The sequence below is a fragment of the Tachypleus tridentatus genome, chromosome 1 (assembly GCF_004210375.1).
Source record: "Tachypleus tridentatus isolate NWPU-2018 chromosome 1, ASM421037v1, whole genome shotgun sequence".
Lineage (NCBI taxonomy): Eukaryota > Metazoa > Arthropoda > Merostomata > Xiphosura > Limulidae > Tachypleus > Tachypleus tridentatus.
This window is the reverse complement of record NC_134825.1, coordinates 129,288,698-129,301,846: the sequence shown is the minus strand read 5'-3', so window position 1 is coordinate 129,301,846 and position 13,149 is coordinate 129,288,698. Positions and strand designations below refer to the sequence as shown.

At 30.3% G+C, this 13,149-nt stretch overlaps 1 protein-coding gene across 7 annotated transcripts in view; it reads right to left on the bottom strand.

Moving 5' to 3' along the window:
- LOC143223520 (plexin-A2-like) overlaps positions 1-12,646 on the bottom strand; it is a 224,718-nt gene extending 212,072 nt beyond the window's left edge. For 3 of the 7 annotated variants that reach the window (XM_076451711.1, XM_076451671.1, XM_076451689.1), the window contains exon 1: positions 12,259-12,628. The gene's annotated coding sequence lies outside the window, so the exon portion shown is untranslated. Of the gene's footprint in view, positions 1-12,258 lie in introns of all 7 variants that reach the window. The other 4 variants (XM_076451729.1, XM_076451706.1, XM_076451680.1 and 1 more) reach the window with 3 other exon arrangements.
- Between the last annotated feature and the right edge of the window lie 503 nt (positions 12,647-13,149).

Genomic DNA, 13,149 nt, shown 5'->3' with positions numbered 1-13,149 from the left:
GCATATTTCCTTCCTTATAATACTCTAAGTAAAGGGATATTTAAACCAATATGGGACTTGAAAAACTTCAATATAATTTCTAGGTGCAATAGCTACAAGAAGCATTTCTATAAAGCACAGACATCTGAAATTATATAAGCCAGTGCTTTATTGGTTTTGATCAAAATAATTCCAAAGACCAGTGGCCTTCAAAAGCACATCAAAATAAACTTATTTTTAACTTGTACTGTTTCTTATTCATAAATGTGTTATTTCTATCATTAAAACCTCAACACGTTTAATTTACAGGCAGCTCTTCATAACCTTGCTCTATGAAATATAAGGAGAAATGTGGTGGCATTTAAAAATATTATATAAATCTATGATTTGAATACTTATTATCTGCCATACCACACCCACAGTATTACAACAATCACATTTTGAGTGAGAAGTAACAGAGGTGCCTCCATGTAACCTAAAGAAAACATAAATTAACTTAAAATTGTGAATTATTTATGGACAAAATATATCATCACATGGTATCAGACAACAATGTCTCCATTTGGCATATATCAATATTATACAATACAAAATGGCATTATGTGAGACTGACCTCATAAAACTGTATATCAGAACTTAGCAATGGACCCTAAACTTCTCCTTTAGACTCTCAAAATAAAATAAAAGGTCCATTGGAGACAAACTCTCATGCCTGAAGGAAGCTCATGCAGTATAATTAAATGTCCTGGAAAATCTTTATAGTTCATTTAAAAACATTCTTTTAGATGTGTGTTCTGAAATATAGAATAATACTGGAACCAATCAGCTGAGAAAATTACAAAGATAATTTACTAAAGCAAGTTCTATACAAAACCAACTTCAGTAACTCTACTAGTAAATAAATCAATAAACCAACACAAATATAGAAAATACACTCACAACATATAATGTAAAACACCTTGATATAACCTTTGTAAGTTTCATTAAAAAACATGTCCAACACAAGCTGTTTACATTCATTAGCAGTAACTTAAATCTCTTAACTACTTGTTAATAACTAGTCAAATACTGTATAAAGAAACTAAAACCAATCTGTTCAGAATTAGGATATAAATAAACAATATTTATGTGTTAAAAAGCTATAATCAAACAATTATAAAACATGTAAAAAATGAAGTTATCAATGCAAAAATTATCATAAGATATTCAATGAATTTAATATATGATAAATATACATTTTGATTAATTTTACAGCAGAAAAACATTTTCATAGATACTCTATGTCAGCTATTGAATTAATTTTCAATTACAATTTTTTTTGTATATTCAGTAGGTTGTATTAAACATTCTAATTAAATAGCATTGTTGGGATGACTGTGCTAGTATCAGTTTTAATTTCACTTACCATGTACATCTGGCAGGTATCTATTTGAACCAAATTGCTAAATAACTAACTTCTGTTATTAATTTTGAGAAGTATGAAATATAGCCATGAAGATAAACATAAAAGGTCAACCTTTCATAATTGCTTATTTTACCCCACATAAAGGTGATATCAATTGAAAAAACATGATAAATTCTTGGAATAACATCTCTAATACGTTTTTATATTTTACTTATATATAGTGTAAGAGATAATATAAACTGCACCTTGTTATCAATATTTTTATCATAAATTATACGGCACCAAGGAGCTCTTGATCCATCAAGGATTTCCTAGCTCCCATCCTTCCTCAACAAAAATAAAACTAAATATTAAATTTAGGCATGATCCCTCAAACATTCATCAACCCTTTTATCACATTCAGGTACTCTCTCCAAATAGTAATCGTTCTGCATATCATTACACTAATCTATTTTTACTTTTATTTCAAACTAGTAATGATTTGAGCTACAAAATGTCAAAGTAATAAGAACAGTGTTGAAAACAATTGTAATTCAAGACAAGAACCCAGACCCTCACAAGATTTTTAACCACTGGTAGTATACATACAGTTACAGATGTAGACGTGTAGGAATTAGTAGTACTAATGCTTTTTTCCAACTCTACTAACACACAAAAGAGTAAAATTCTTAAGTAGATTCAACAATTAGCAGAGTAAAGCTATGAGCTAAGAGAAATTCACTGAGAATATCCTGAAAAACTATTATTCTAAGCTTTTACAATAACCTGACTTAGAGCTGTGAAAAAATCATGGACAAAAACCTTCATGAAATGTGAAACATAAGCAGTAATGTGTGAGCAACCCAAATTTGTGTGGAACAATGAAATGGGAAGCTAATGTTAAAATGCAATTACCTGTAATTAATACAAACATACTTAATTAATGGTATGAGGATTTCCACATGGTTTGAATTATTCCATTAACAATATGTAATGTCTATAATTATGCAAACAGATGTACTAAATAATAGAAGTCTACAGAATGTTCACAAATGACTTTTCATCTCAGAGATCATATAGTTTATTCAAATTTTGTAATTAAATTGAGTCAGTTATTTATTGAATAATATATAAAGGGTTATATATCCTAGTTTGAGAATGCTTCATTCCTGGTGCTACATACAAATTGCTAATGTTAAAATTATAATAAATGGAATGAACATTTAAGTGTAATTTTCACACTTTACAGTGTGATATAAAACTTTACTTATTTAACAACTAGTGTAAATATATATGTATGAAAATAGATAATATTTCCTTGTCATGGTGCTCTGCAAACACCATTTTACTAATGAAATTATACTGTTAAACAGAATAAAAGTAGACTTCTTTTAAGTACAGTTACTTCTGAAAAATATGAAAATTAACTAGTAATGGCTTCTATTATTTGTAAGTATTACATCAACAAGTCATTTACAATTTTGTATTTTCCAATTTTAAGAGAATTGTTGCCTAAAAGTGTGTCACAATTAATGAAACTGTATTTACATGCCTCAAGAGCAGTATAGCCCATTCATGATATATGACAGTAAGAGCCAGAGTTTGTTCAATCACAAGTATAAACAAATTTTGTTTAGCCAGATGTGCAAGTAACCTTATCAGCAGGCTTTTAAGGAACATCAAATATCAAAAATGATTTTTTTTCTTTTCATTTTTGGTAAGTCAGTAAACAATGGGCAATGTGCCTGAGGATTGCAGAACTTACTCCTGTTTTTTTAAAGGAGCACAACAATAGTTGTGTTATTAATTCTGTAGAGGATAAATTTCTAGAGAGCATAATACAAGAAGATTTGTCAAATTTTCTGGTGAAATATGATATTAAAGAAAGTCAACAAGGATCCAATAAAAAAGAAATCCTTCCTTAGTAATCTGTTAATAATTTTTAAGAATGTTGCACATTATGTGTATGATAAATAGCGTGTGAACTTGCTATGACTAGATTTTGAAAAAAAAAATTGATATGTTGCTTTTTTCATGTATGATGGATAGGGTTGTGAACTTGGCATGACTAGATTTTTAAAAAGTTTTTGATAAAGAGCCATAAAAGAAAATTAGCTAAAGAATAATCAATTAACTATGAGCATCAATTACATCAATAAGTGTCCTGTAAAATAACTCACTAAACAAAATTGGGATTAAATGTATTATCATGAAAATAGTCAAAATTTGCAACCAGTCCAACAATCTAAGTAACCAAGATATTGCATTATTATTACTCATCACTGTTTACAATTAATTCCTGGTTATTCAGCTTAATTAGTCCCATGATAAGTTATGACTATTTCTGACTATCCAAGTCTCATATGAGAATAATCAAATCAGTTAGTAGAATGTTATTGATCAGTTAGCTTAATGATAAATCAGTTAGCAAGTTCCATAAAGTTCTCAATTGTAGTTTCTCACAAGTTGGTGATTGATCCTTTGATTTTTATTACTTACACCAATGATACTGGTAGTAATTTCCTAATTCTATTTAACTCTTGAGTATTTGTAGTTGTACTGAGGGTGTTGAGATTACTACAGAATGACTGGGATCAAATGGTAAGTTGGACAAACATTTGGCAAAGTAATCACTGTTAATTATATTGTGAGACACTGTATTTGGATAGTCATAATTTGTATCCCATGTTTAATATGTATGGAAATCCATTTAATAGCACAACTGATGAAAGTGACTGGCACAGTGGTGAATATGCCCAAAGATGTAGGGTCTTGATTTTAACTGGAAGGAGCAGGCAAGTTTTGTCTGAAAATATAAAATCAATCTTAAAATCACATACTATATGGTTTAAAACTGCTTGAAAAAAAATGATTCCAATGCTTTTGATCCAGAACCACACAGTGCTAAAGATTAGAAAGGTGCAAGTGAAAATCCCACATCTGGGTGATATTTTTTTTTTAAAAGGCATAATTAGTTTCGGAATATAAAAGTTACAGATAAGTATGGTGGTTTTGCCCAAAACAAACATATTGGGCCCAGAATTTTTTTAGTGTACAGGAGAGTGCATGCAAAAAGGAAATCAGTAAATCACATCCTAGTTCATTATATATGCAAAAACGGCTCATTTGGGTTGAGAAAATATTTTCTCAACCCAATATATATAATTCTCTACAAGTGGGTTTTCTCGAAATCACATCCTAGTTCAACTTAATGTTTCTTAAATGTTAGAAAAATAATAATAATTTAGTAGCAATATAAAACATCTTGCAAAGCCATTCAAATAAATCACAAATTATTGATACAAGTCAAATTTTAAACAATCAAAGTCTACCAATCATACAAAGCTATGTTAAATTCACTTTGGTTGGTTAGAATAACCGTTTACCCTTTAAAGTTCAATACCCTCTAGATCCAATCCAGCAAGTAATCAGTGAAGATTTAATATGGGTGGGACTTGTTACCAGTTGAATAACTCCTATAACAACTATGTTCAGTCTATAGAATATACAGCAGGATCTTGATTGCTAAAATTTTTAGCATCTGATCATTTTGGAGTTATTCATCTCCCATACACCACATAATACAAGGGAGTAAAAAACAACCAGTCTCCAGAAAGATACAAAAGTTTAAAAAAATGTAACATTTCTCATGCATTAAATAATCAATATTCATGGTGAATACATTGAAAGGTTTAAATTTCACTCCTGAAAGTGAACTAAAGATGTATTCATCCCATCCTCAGAACACAGAATTCAGTCTTTACTATAGGAAAGATATTAGTATGACGGGAAAGATGCAAGTTTATTTGATCTTCATAAAGAGGTCTCAGTATTTTAACCTGTTTTCAATGGAGCATGAAAGAGCTACATGTTGGATGATGCAGATGCATAAAAATTCAGAAACGAGTAACTTGTCTATGATAACCTATTTAAGAGATAGAATGAAGAGATCTGAAATGCAAATTGGTTATTATTGGAGTAACAAGTTTTAAAAGCCTAGATCCAGACTAGTTCTTTAGTAATTTTATGTTTTTCATTACACACCTATGAAATGGATTATCCAATGACATGTAAAAGCATTCTGTCTTGAAGAGCTATTACATTTGGTTTCTTGGTGCTTTATTTGCTTAGCTTTAGTGATGTGAAAATTATTCTTGATAAGTCAAATGGCATTCTATTACTCTGATTTCCCGATATACTCAGATACCAAAAGTCACATTTTTCCAAACAGGAAAATTTACCCTTTGTGTGATGCTCCTTATTAACAGAGCATTCTGATAGTCAAAACATACACAGAAGCAGGGGTGCCTTTTTCCAGAAAGAGACAAAAAATCTCAGCTAATCTAATTAAAAATACCCTAACTGAAACTGTGATATTATTCACAAAACACAAACCTTCCAGATATTTTCAAACTAATTTCTGATATAGATTTTTACAGCAATGACAAACAACTTTTAAAAACTTTACCAAGCCCCCTTATGGATTTAGGGCAAATCTTGTCAGAAACAGTTTTACTCCAAAGAGGCTTACCAAGCTTTTCTTGAAAAGAACTAGAGTTTAAAGAAAGGCTACCTTTTCTTTTAAGAAATTGATCTGGTTATGAATCTTAAGAAACATTAATACTAAACTTTATATAATTTATATATCTTTCTTTTCTTCATAACAAGGTTTCCTTTTAAAAGCTCTTAAAAACCAATATTATCTTTAACTTCATTTTTTCAGTTTAGCATAAGAAATGCTCAAGCCAACTTTGATGTACTGTACTAAGAGACTTTCCTATTCTCTCTTATCATTATCCACTTTACTACCAAAAATAATTTAATAATTTTATATCTTTACAACACAAGATCATCTTTTATTTTTTCTAAACTTAGTTTCAGTAGTTCCATATAAGGAAAAGTACTATTTCTTTATAGGAATATCATAACCTCCCTCACTAGAGGTCACCATGGCAGATGAGTATACCAAACCCTAAGATGTGTGCCACCTGTCTATCTCAGTTGAGCTGTTTATCCAGTAATAGCTTTTCTTATTATTTATTCAATTTGTGTATCTTGTTCACAATTTCTTAGCAACATTTAAGATATGGAAGAACTCCTGAGAAAGCTAATCTACAATTTCTATCTGTCATCTTTAAATGGCTCTTTGAAACTAGTTCATAACATTGTAGCTATTCAGTTACATAGGTCACTTGCTTTGACAATCTATAAGAAAAAAACATTTTCTTTCAGTCCTAACTACACTAGCTATACTCTCTATATTACATTAAAATCTAAAATCTTATTTTAGATCTAATTTCCTTCTGCATTCAACATATAAAGAATCATTTAAGAATACTTATGGAGCTTCTCCTAACTTATTTAAGTTGTTTATTATTAAATTTAATTGTATTTATTTAAATACAATTACCACTATTTTGTACACACTTGCTCCTCTGATTCTTTTTCAACTACATATTAATATTCATATCCTTTATTCCCTTGCATGTTTTACCTTAAATTTTTAATTTTCTAGTGTTCTCAATTTCATAGATTCACCATTTCTTCTGCTGACTGCAATAAACATGCTGAACATATAAAGCTTACAAAATCACTGATCTCCTGTAACATGAACTGCAAGCAATATGATTCAGGTGCTCAAAGCATGCATAATGCCTGAATGATAATGCATGGAATGTGAAAGGCTGAACACACCGGTGATGCGTATTTCAAGTGTGTGCATAACTAACTATCAATGAAGGATTATGCACCTACCACAGTAACAGGAAATCAGCTTTTGAAGCTCACTATGGATAGTGTAACAACATACCCGCTGAAGCAACTTACTCTAAAAAAAATGTAATATATGATCAGCATGTATAATCAAGATTACCACTCAACCATTTTGAGTTAAAAGCACTTGTTGATCTAAAATGTACAGGAATGATAAAACCTTTTTGTACCTTAGTTTCTGAGCTATTAAGCAAGTTTCTTTTAAAAAAATGTCTCCATAGGTGTGTGGCATAACTTAGCTTATTGAATAAAAAAGTGGCTGGATAGAAGAAAGCAAAGGGTTATAATAAATGGAGCTTCATCAAACTGGATTAAGGTAACAAGTGGGGTATCAGGGTTTAGTGTTATGACCTTTGCTCTTTTTAATTTACATCATTCATAAAGATTAAAGAATAAGTGATAATTTATTTAACTATGTTAATGACATCAACCCATTCACTGCAGCTGGAATATCTACTTCAAAATGCTTCCACTTTATCACACTGTGACTGAGACAAATGTTTCTCATTGTTGATGCTGTTTACACCTTCCTCTGCTGGTTCTAGATGAAGAACTAACATCCTTTTGTTTCATTGCCTATTCATCATCACTTTGAACACCATTTAACTCACTTTCAGGTATCTGGGTTAAGCACATCAAGTGTAATTGGATAGTAATTAGATTACTACTTGCTGCTCCAGCAGTGTAAATGCTGTTGGCACACAGTTGTTGTACATTCTGCTTAGGAATTGTGTTGGATACTGAAAACCTGAGTAGAAAACACTGAGGGAAACCAAATATCAACATCAGGTGGAATACCAGTAAGCATTTCCCAACTCATTTTACTCCTGTGTGTCCTATGTGGTAATTCTGAATGACAATGTAAAACATACAATCCAGTCACAGTGCAAGGGGGTGGGAGCACTGGGAAATATACATCCCAACTGCAGTGATAAAGTTAAGATATTAGGTGTCACTGGGTGCTGTTTTACTAAAGAACTTATATTACTTGGTGATTTGATAAAATAAATGGCAGATGATTTTTAATTATAATAAATGCAAGGAAATGCATGTTGGCTATCAAAATTATAAATACAGTTTTGATGGAAATCACTTTAGTAGCACTATGAAAGAAAAGAATCTTGGTTTTCTGTTGATCAACCTCTTAAGCCTTCTGAGCAGCATGTTCCTGCTAATGGTTGGATAAATATGATTTAAAATTATATTTACAGAAATATTAATATAAGACTAAAGGGGTTATAATTGTTTTTCTATGTCTTTAAATAGGCCCCATTTAGAGTAATGTCCTGGGGTTTTTACCTTAGGAAGGACATTTAACTAATGGAAAGGATTAAGAATAGAGTTACTAGGATGATACCTGGAATAAAAAGGTCATCATACGAGGACAACTTAATCTTCCAGAAATTGATTTCCTTTGAAAAAGAAGTTAGAGAAGGACTATTGAGGTGTTTCAGATTGTTAAGGGAATTGGTAGTGTTGATGTTTTTTTTGTACTTAAAGATGAAAACAGCAGGACTAGAGAACACAAATATAAATTCTGGCATAGTAGAAGTCATTTTCTCCTAACAGAACAGGTTGCCTTCAGATGAGGTGGGTGAAGTAACTCTTAGGGGAGGCTTGACTAATACTTAAATAATAAGGGATGGCTCTGAATGTGTTTAGTTTACTTGAATAAATGGGACAGCCAAAATGGATCAACAGGTTCCTTGTTGTCCTTAAATTTTATGTTGTATTGTGTTATAGTTTAAGGATTTGGTCAGATCATATTGGCTGCTGAAACTCTTAAGTTTGAACTGAGAAATTTCAAGATACAGAGAACAAATTTTGTAACAAGTATATTATTAAAACTATTCACATAGAAGCAACCTTGTTTTAAGTCAGAAATACCTTTTTTATTTTAAACATTTATTTTGATCACTTTAAAAGAGACTGGTAGTTCACACTCCAACTAATGTTTTTCTCAACATATAAAACTGATGGATGACAAAAGCTTCAACTACATGTAGTTGTTTCAATCTCTTCTTTTATGTTTGAATGGATCAAAAGGTAATTTTTCCCCTTTATAATGTTTATATAGATGTATCATTTTTCCATATCATCTATTTAAAAATAATTTCTAAATATCTTGAAGTATATTTTTACACAAAAACATTCCTATTGTCTATTTTATTTTTCAATTTAACATTACAACATGGAAACAAACACAAAATTCAGTAAGCCAGATTAGCACAAATAATAAGCTTATATCCATTTTTGTCTTTCAGTGTGAACCAAAAGGACCATTTTAATCAGTAAGAAGTAAGTTAGTGGCATACATGTGTACCAATCTATAAATAATAAGTTCCCCTAATTACTAGTATATAGTTACTCACTGTTATTTTTAGGGTTTGTAATTAGAAAAAAAGAAAAGTCAATGATGCCAAGCTAGCTTAGGGATTGCTAGTAAACATCTAACCCAGTCTTAGGTCTAAAACAATGACCATCTCAAAGAAAAGTGTGCAAGATTTATCCCTTTTTAGCTCAAAGTGAAGAGCAGTAAGTGCTTTAGAAAAAAAGTACTGCATGAATGTTGCAAACTTATGCTGCTTTTAAGAAGCTTACCCACCCATATGAAAAGTTGAACTGCTATAATGATAAGGTTAATTACTCTGTCTTTATTAAAACACTTGTTGCATAATTAATCATGTTCACCTGTTATAAACCTATTACATACAACAGTTGTGAACATACAATTAAATAAAAAAAGGTTGCACACTAATCTTAGCCTACATATGTTCAACTTTTAGAATGAATGTTGTTACAACAAATATTTAAGAATGTTTACATAACATATACAACTAAATTTCTCATTACATCTTCCATTACTACAACAGTACCTAAAATGTTAAGTGTCACCAAAACCTGGAAAGATTAAGTCATCTATCAAGAGTAGTTCCATAACAATAAACAAAGTACGAATAGATAAAGCCTAGTTATATATTAAGTAAAGTTTTACAGCCAATAACATAAGCCTTTTTATTTTACATTCCAAACACATACTGGAAAATTAACAATGTTTTTTTGAGAAAGCAAATTATTATTCATTTCTGCAGACGTGGTCAATTTAAGTCTTTGTCCCAAGTTTTGATATCAACCTCTATCAAGGAAAACTTTCCGTAAATAACAAACAACAGTTACATACCAATAAAATAAACTACCAAGCTTTTTGTGTTTCAAAGTGAGTGGTCACTTAATTCAACAGGATGTTGTCAGTAGTTAAGAAATTGTTCAGTTGTATCTAATTAACTTTTGAGAATAGATTTAATAACTTATGCCATAGGTTACATATTCACCAGTAAATAATAACCAGTTAGATAGGTCTGATCATGTATCAAAACTAGTTACATGTGATAGAGGTTATTTTTTGTCAAAAGCCTTCTGTGGAGACTAAAAGCTAAATACCCACAGAAAGCAAAAATTACAATTCTTTGTCACAAAAACTCTCCTAATTCACTCCTTTCTCTCACACTACATAAATGAGAATATCGGTACAAGTTCATCTTCTGCATATATGCACAGTGGCAGTAAGGAATCAGAAGCTGCTGTGAAACTATGTGCTACAAGTGAAATATTTCATAATTTGAGGATACATAGTTGCATATATAATGTAAATTCAAATATTTGAATTTTGTAATGAACAATTTACTTACAAACTTATGTTTGGATTAGGAAACATTAGTACTTTATAACACCTTACATTATTTACTACTCAACTATATATTTTGAATTTTTACTGAGATAACAACATTAGATAAAGATACATAAACAATACAAAATAACTTTAATTGCTAATTGTCTTCAATGTATTTATAAACTGGGATTTACAGTATTATTGTGAAGTTACAGAATAAACTGTGTAAAAGAAGTAGATACATGAAAAGTTTTAAGCCTTAGGGAGATATACATTATATACACTTTCAGGTTAGGTTAGTAAATTCAACATTAATCTTTGAGAAAAGTATGATTCATAACAAATTATACAAATTAATAAATAATTTAATGAAATTAAAAAAGTTATATTCTTGAACAAGTACCCTGCATATCTTATTCTACAGCTTATAATGAAAATAAATAAATGTATTTAAAATCCTTTATGTACCAAAGTTAAAGCAGATCATTAGTTTTAATTATGGAAGAACTAGCCCCAAGCATTAGAATTATGTGATAACTTCTACAAGCACAGTCCCTAAAAATCTTCCTTAAAAATTAGAGTTAATAATTACTCTTAATTATGACCGTCAGGCAAACAAAAATCCTCTGTGACCTCTCTGCCTTAGGTAATCAGTTGATTCTCCTTGCTGCTTGTTCTAGCCTTTATCCAAAGAACTGACAAAGCTAAGCCTGCTTAGCAAATTACCAAACACAAAAGCAGAAATGTCACATGTATGTAACAAATGTGTGTGTGTGTGTGTGTGTGTGTGTGTGTGTGGCTAGTGTATTTGTTACTATTTAAGCAATTTAATGATATACACAGGTATTATATATATATGATACTTTAAATGTTGTAAAACATATTGAATCAACTAAATTTAATGGTATAAATCATATAAACTTACTGTTATTTAGTGAGAAAAATAAGTATTATGTATCATTATCTCTTGGTAAACTTTGGAGTTACTTTCACTTTATTTATTTATATGTTCAATATCACACTCAAACAAAAACGTTTGAAGCATATTGGTTATCAGTAGCTAACGTTTTTGTATAACTAAAAGTGATGTTACAACATAAAATTAAAAATTAATGGTCAATATACCAAGGTCCAGATTTTGGAAGATCTACTTTTGAGTATTATACCAGCTTAGTAATTATTTTTTAACGCATTTTATAACTTAAATAAATTAAAGAGCATTTAGGCAAGTGTCATAATAACATCAAAGAAAGAACTGGTGTTTATACGTCCATTATCAGCAGTTATTCCATTAAATATAAAGAGAAAATTAAAAGACTTTGAAGCAAAAATAGTTGAAACTTTTAACTTTAGTAATATTTACACTTGTCCTTTTATTCATAAATTTAAAACATTTTTTCTTTAAATTACTTGAAAAATTACTTGAACAGTAATTTATGATAAAGCAAATTACCTACATACATTGGAACTTGGGAAACTCGTAAAACCCTACGTTGCAACTTTCTATTTACATCGACAAAGTCCGTAGCAGGAAATTCTAGTGCCGGTGGCGTTTACGGAAGAATCTTCATCGCTAAGTTCGGTCTTACCTGCTCACCTAGTTACTAACGGCAATATCGAATGTCATAAAAAAAACTCACCTTAGGTGACAACTATTTTTTAAAACTTAGCTCGTGCCTCCAATATATTCATAAAAACGGAGCACAGGGTAAGATTACATCAAAGAAGTACGGAATAGTTTCGTTCAGTAATTAATAATTGCCACCTCAAAAAGATAACTCAGAATACCAACCACGTATTTCAGTTTTCTCACAATATGGTGGAATTGCAAGTTTGAAGCCGCCTGGCGGTTAGGTGTGCAGATGTCAACAGTCACATGGGTGGAGCTCATTTTTAAGCAGCTTCAGCAAAGAAACTGAAATAGAACATAATGATTATAATTGCTAAACGTAATTAAACAGAAAACGCGTCAAAAAATAAAAGTACGTAAACATTGTTTTAGTAAAAATATCACATCGTACTACTAAAATTATCAAAAGAGTTCATAGTAATTGCTTTTCTGACTTCGTTTTTATGTTCTAGAATTAAAAATATTAATATTTAGGTTGCACTAATGCCGTTAGAACACATAAAAGAAGTCCCCAGTGCCTCAGCGGTAATGTCTGAGGGTTTGTCATACTAAAACTGGGGTTTCAGTACCTATGGTGACCACTAAACAAATACATAAAAGTTTTATGAGGAAGATATAAATCTAGTATTTTACAGATATTACAATGAATAGACTAAATAAGATTCTGCTTAATGGATTTTTTGTTCTAAAGTTATATACACGCGTCAGAAGAGA